We start from the raw sequence: 6219 nt of genomic DNA, 5'->3' as shown, positions 1-6219 counted from the left end.
GCCATGCATTATTATTATTATTATTATTATTATTATTATTATTATTATTATTATTATTATTATTATTATTATTATTCAGTAGTTTTATTTTTATAACGTGCTTTCACTTCACTACCGAGCGCAGCTCTGTGCGCCTTGGGTATGTGCTGTGGTTTGCTGTGGTGCTCTTATGTTTACTGTATTGAAAGTGTTTTCTTAGAATGTGTGCAGTACCCAGTAGTGCAATTTTCTGTATGTTATATATATTTGTAAGTCCTGGTATTTTTGTTATGTATTTGTCTGAATATTTTTTTATTATACCTAAGGCACCTACTATGATTATTATTATTATTATTATTATTATTATTATTATTATTATTATTATTATTATTATTATTATTATTATTAATATTATTATTATTATATACACACATGTATGTATGTATGTATGCATGTATGTATGTATGTATGCATGCATGCATGTATTTATCTATCTATCTATCTATCTATCTATCTATCTATCTATCTTATTTCTTTACTGCCCACAAGGGGCTACACACAGAAGGGACAAACAAGGACAGACAAACGGATTAAGTCGATTATATCTACTCCAGTGCATAACTGGTACTTATTTAATCGACCCCGAATGGATGAAAGGCAAAGCCGACCTCGGCGGAATTCGAACTCAGAACGTAGCGGCAGAGGAAATACCACTAAGCATTTCGCTCGTCGCGTTAATGTTTCTGCCAGCTCTCTCTCTCTCTCTCTCTCTCTCTCTCTCTCTCTCTCTCTCTCTCTCTCTCTCTCTCTCTCTCTCTCTCTCTCTATCTGTCTGTCTGTCTGTCTGTCCGTCTATCTGTCTATCTATCTATCTATCTATCTATCTACAGATATAAGACGTACACATGCATATGCGTGTGATATATATGATCACGTGTAATGCAAAATGTGTCTTTCTCAATCACCTTCAGAATTAGCATTGTTAATGTACTACTGTTACTCCATATTTTAATGCACATTTGAATATTCTTTGAAAATTACAGTTCTTTTATATGCATATGGTTATTTGTTCTTTAAATGCTGAGTTTAATTCACAATATAATTTATTAATAGCTGTCATAATTACTTTTAATTACATCTATAATTAAATTAACTCACATGACAAAAAAAACCTCTTCGACAATTTTTAATGCTAGAATTGCCAAGGGAGGTATGAAATGTGAATATACGATCAGATTTTTCTAGACATTTTATTTTATAATAGTCATTGATTTTTTTTTATATCACATAATATATATTCTCTTATATACAATATATACTTGGTGAATGCTTCATTTTCCCCTTGTGCTTCCTCATTGACAATGGAATTTCTGACTTTCCGTTCATGACGCCTCGGATGACTATTCACTCCTGCTGCTTTGTAACTGTGTGCGTTCAACTGGTTAGGTCTGCATTTATCATCACTCTTCCATCGCCATAGAACTTGCAGTAGATGGAATGACAAATGACAAATAAGGTCACAAGAAAGAGATATTGGATTATAGTGTGCGTCATCGGATTAGAGTCATAAACGCTTATACAACACGAAGACCACTCTCTGAGTCTCCGTGATTAATAACTTGTGTTTCATGCCATGATCTCTGAGTCTCTGTAATTAGTGCCATGCACAAAGCTCTCCGTCGTTGAGTCGCTCTGCAACTGCTGCCGAACTGTATAATATATTTATACTCAGGTATCGAATTCTACTCTGTTTGTTCCACCAAGCCTATACATACATACATACATACATATATACATACATACATACACGCACGCACGCACGCATTCGCGCGCACACACATACACTCACACCTTCCTTATTTCTTTATTGCCCACAAGGGGCTAAACGTAGAGGGGACAAACAAGGACAAAGGGATTCAGTCGATTACATCGACTCCAGTGCGTAACTTGTACTTAATTTATCGACCCCGAAAGGATGAAAGGCAAAGTCGACCTCGGCAGAATTTGAACTCAGAACGTAGCGACAGACGAAATACTGCTAGGCGAAATGCCTAGCGTGCTAACGATTCTGCTAGCTCGACGCCTCACACATTCCTACAAACCCACATACACCTTATTGAAAAGTGTTTATTAAAGCATACGAATATCAATTACGTTTTATGCATTTCTTAATTTATATAGTCTGTGTGTCTGTCCGTGTGTCTGTCTGTGTGTCTGTCTGTGTGTCTGTCTGTGTGTCTGTCTGTGTGTCTGTCTATCTATCTATCTATCTATCTATCTATCTATCTATCTATCTATCTATCTGTCTATCTGTCTGCCTGCCTGCCTGCCTGCCTGTCTGTCTGTCTGCCTGTCTGTCTGTTTATCTATCTATCTATCTATCTATCTATCTATCTATCTATCTATCTATCTATCTATCTATCTATCTATCTATCTATCAGTCCATCTACACACACACACACACACACATACATAATATATAGTTTTCTTGTCTGAAATAGAGATTTCAAGTAATTTTAGTAATCTTAGCGGAGATCCGTGAAACAAGACCATTCACAGCAAAACTCTTACCCCACTCCTCCTCCCCTCCCCTCCTCGCCCTCTTCTTCTTCTTCTTCTTACTACTACTACTACTTCTGCTACTACTACTACTACTACTACTACTACTACTACTACTACTACTACTACTACTGACATTGCTGTTGATGATGGTGCATATGCTTTTGTGTGTGTTTGCATGCACGACTATTTGTTTTCGTAATTCAAAAGTTAAACACAAAAGTTAAACGAACTGAGAAAAATGATAAGTTAGACTAATTAAGAGAGAAAGAGAGAGATAGGGAGACAGAGAAAGAAAGAGAGAGAGAAAGACAGAAGGCGGGAAGAGAAACAGGTGCGTGTGTCTGTTTAACAGCATACGCGCTCCATGCGGTACATCCACCCACGGTAAACTACTCATTTATCATAGAAGCTGTTTATAAATAATTCAAACAAATTAAATTAGCGCTACAACAACGCGTGTGTGAACATTGAACGGAAATTGAAGATTCTCGAATGAACAAAACCAAGCAGTTTTATGTAATTTCTCTGTGATTGGCGGATTCACACCATGAGTTGCATTTTAGCAAAAAAATACTCAGTAATCTCAATTTTTATGATTTAACTCCGTTATAGTTCTAATGTCCACTTAAACGTATTATTTCTTCACTAATAAAGTAACGCTTGCCCTATAGCCACAGATATTATAAAGTAGTTCGCAGGACTGACGTTAAACCCAGTTATAACTGCACAAATAGCTGACATAAATTCCAATACCTTATATGGAAACACTCTCGCAATTTGATTATAAGATAATAAAAGTTGGTATTCTATACAAGTTTAGATTTGCATTGTTTGCAGAGCTTGAAAGTGAATGCTTTGGAAAATAAATTGTGTATTTGTAAGATGTCTTAAACCCAAACAATACATCCAAACCTGCATTAGCTTAACAAAGCAATTTTCAAAGCTATTTTCTATCATCACAGAAGCTTCTTCAGAATCATAGGTAGAAAAGTGAATACCATAATGTTGAAGGGCATATGCTCCCCATCACCAAAATATCCCACAGAACACTATATTTAACATCATAGGGAATATCATAGGCCTCGAATGAGCATATGAGCAAAATGAAAACTTAAACCTATATATATTATAACGATGCTATCCAAGTTTCTCAATCCACACTAGTCCTCATCTGAAAAATCGAACTCACCTCACCCTGGAAGCAAAAGCCTAAGTACTGAGTAAAAACTTCAAAGCTACCCCCAGAACAATAAACACAAATCTTTTCTTACTATTACTACTGTTATTATCGTTAATACAATTTGTTTTTTTTTACCAAACTTCTGCTTCATTGCTATTTTTATTATTGTTTCACTATTGATATTAATATTATTTCAGCAATTTTTACTACTACTACTACTACTACTACTACTACTACTACTACTACTACTACTACTACTACTACTACTACTACTGTAGTAGTAGTAGTAGTGTATTTTTCAGTTTTCATTTTGAACCCCAGGAAGACAGACATGCTGTCGAAATAGTATTCACTTAATAAACAATATTAAATTGAGTGGCCTGACCGACCATTATCAGTCTGTGTCGGTCTCCGTTGGTACCTGAGGTGTTCTCGGACCCTGCACAACCGATTGCTGTTGCAAATGTCTTGAGAAATGAGTCCCATCTGAGAAATGAGCCCCGTGAGGTGGAGTGGCTACTGCAGCGAGTGTCACTAGCCATTCTCCGCGACAACGTCGTCGCGCGGTCATTACTGCGGGGCGCGTCTGAGCACACTGTTTGTTCTGGGATGTGTGGCCCTTTCCCCACTCCCTTCCATCTCCTGCTGTTTAATCTCCTCGACCACCATTTTTTTTCTTTTTTTTGTTTCTTTGGTCATAATTTTAAATTTGACTGTTATAATTAGGCGTGCAACTTTGGCTTTCATCATTAATTTTTGCTGTGCCGTTTTTAATTTCATTCAATAGCAATTCACTATAAGTGCTTGACGTAATGGTGCACAAGATCATTTAAATCATTTGCATGTTTCCAATAATCTCCTATGTTGGTATAAATCCGTTTTATTCTCAACACTGTGGACTTTGAATTTGACTTAATTCTTTGTGTGGATGATCAGAGCGGCATGTGAGCTGGCATGTGTTTTCAAAATAACTCTGTGTGTATGCTGCCTTCTAAAATCAACTTTCATATCCAAAAGATTGACGTTAGACGTTGAAAAACTCGACGAAATGCAAAAATTGAAGTTGACTAATTTGCGTTCCTTCCAAGACCAAAATGGCGTCATCAGTGAACCAGAGTGTTGATTTATGACCGGACACTGATGGTAAAGATACCACTTTTAGTGTTTCACTCGTCAAGATCATTTCATGTTAAATTCATTAATTAGTCTGCATAATCTGTCAGTTGTCTGATTGAAGAGAGAAAACACTGATAAATGTTGATAAATCTGCGAACTATTCCACATATTCTATAGTACGAAGATTTATCAATGATTTGCCTCCTACATTAATGAATTCAACTTATAAAATAATCTTATCAATTGATTCACTAAAACTGCCATTTCCACTTCTTTTTAAATTTAAACTTCCAGCGGAATTTCTTCCTTTCTGTAATAACATAAAGGCCTACCACTAAATCATGAATTGCTGTTTATAGATGAACTCCGACAAATTATGATCCTATTTTCTGTTATCCATTTGGTTATGATTAAATGATACTGAATCTTTCGTTATATTACGAATGCTATATAATCGCTGCATCATAATCGTGGCTCTAATCCACGTTTACCAACTTGTAAAGTGATTTATTACCCATATGTTGTTTAAACAGGTGAAAGCCGTGGAATAAATGCAATACCAATAACTTCATTCTTTGCTTGTGAGCCTTGTGAGATAATTTGGTTGACAGAAACTGCACACACACACACACACACACACACACACACACACACACACACACACACACACACACACACACACACACACAATAACTGTTGTTATTTGTTTGTTATTCACCTTACCTGGAACCTGCAATTCGCGTCGTGAATCTGGAGTTTGTTGAATGCAGTACAACTGAATGCAGTGTTTGTACCAATGAGCAACCTTTGTGCAAACTTGAGACTCATTGCATATTCAGTGATTGTACACACAACCGGAGTATAAATCCGTGTTTACTTTAGTAAGTACGTATTTGTTCTTTGAATATTGTTTGTACACGATGGCTGCAGTCACATGACCAAAACAAACTAAAGAACAAAAGAATAAAAGAATATATACACACATATATATGTGTATGTGTGTGTGTGTGAGTGCGTGTGTGTGGTTATTCATGTATGAGTGTCTGTGTTTATCTTCCTGAACCGTTTGACAGCCAGTGTTGGTGTGTTTATTGGCCTCACAAAAGAGGCCAATAAAATAAGTGGTATATTAAAAAAAACTACTGAGGTCGATTTGTTCGACTAAACTCTTCATTGTGGTACCCCAGCGTGAGTGCAGTCTAATGACTGATACTAGTAAAAGGCACACACACACACACACACACACACACACACGCACACACACACACACAAACACACACACATACATATAAGTATATATATATGTATATATATGTATATATATATTTGTATATGTACATATATATATGTATGTATATATATATATATATGTATGTATATAT

The 6219-nt window shown here is 35.9% G+C and overlaps 1 long non-coding RNA gene across 1 annotated transcript in view; it reads right to left on the bottom strand.

Moving 5' to 3' along the window:
* Positions 1-1210: 1210 nt before the first annotated feature.
* The window catches only part of LOC128248528 (uncharacterized), a 7829-nt gene continuing 2820 nt past the window's right edge, over positions 1211-6219 (bottom strand). The window contains exon 2 of the long non-coding RNA XR_008264702.1: positions 1211-1461. This is a non-coding gene — a long non-coding RNA (uncharacterized LOC128248528). The remainder of the gene's footprint in view (positions 1462-6219) is intronic.

The sequence above is a fragment of the Octopus bimaculoides genome, chromosome 8 (assembly GCF_001194135.2).
Source record: "Octopus bimaculoides isolate UCB-OBI-ISO-001 chromosome 8, ASM119413v2, whole genome shotgun sequence".
Classification (NCBI taxonomy): domain Eukaryota; kingdom Metazoa; phylum Mollusca; class Cephalopoda; order Octopoda; family Octopodidae; genus Octopus; species Octopus bimaculoides.
The sequence above is the reverse complement of the archived record's forward strand: the minus strand, read 5'-3'. Positions and strand labels throughout refer to the sequence as shown.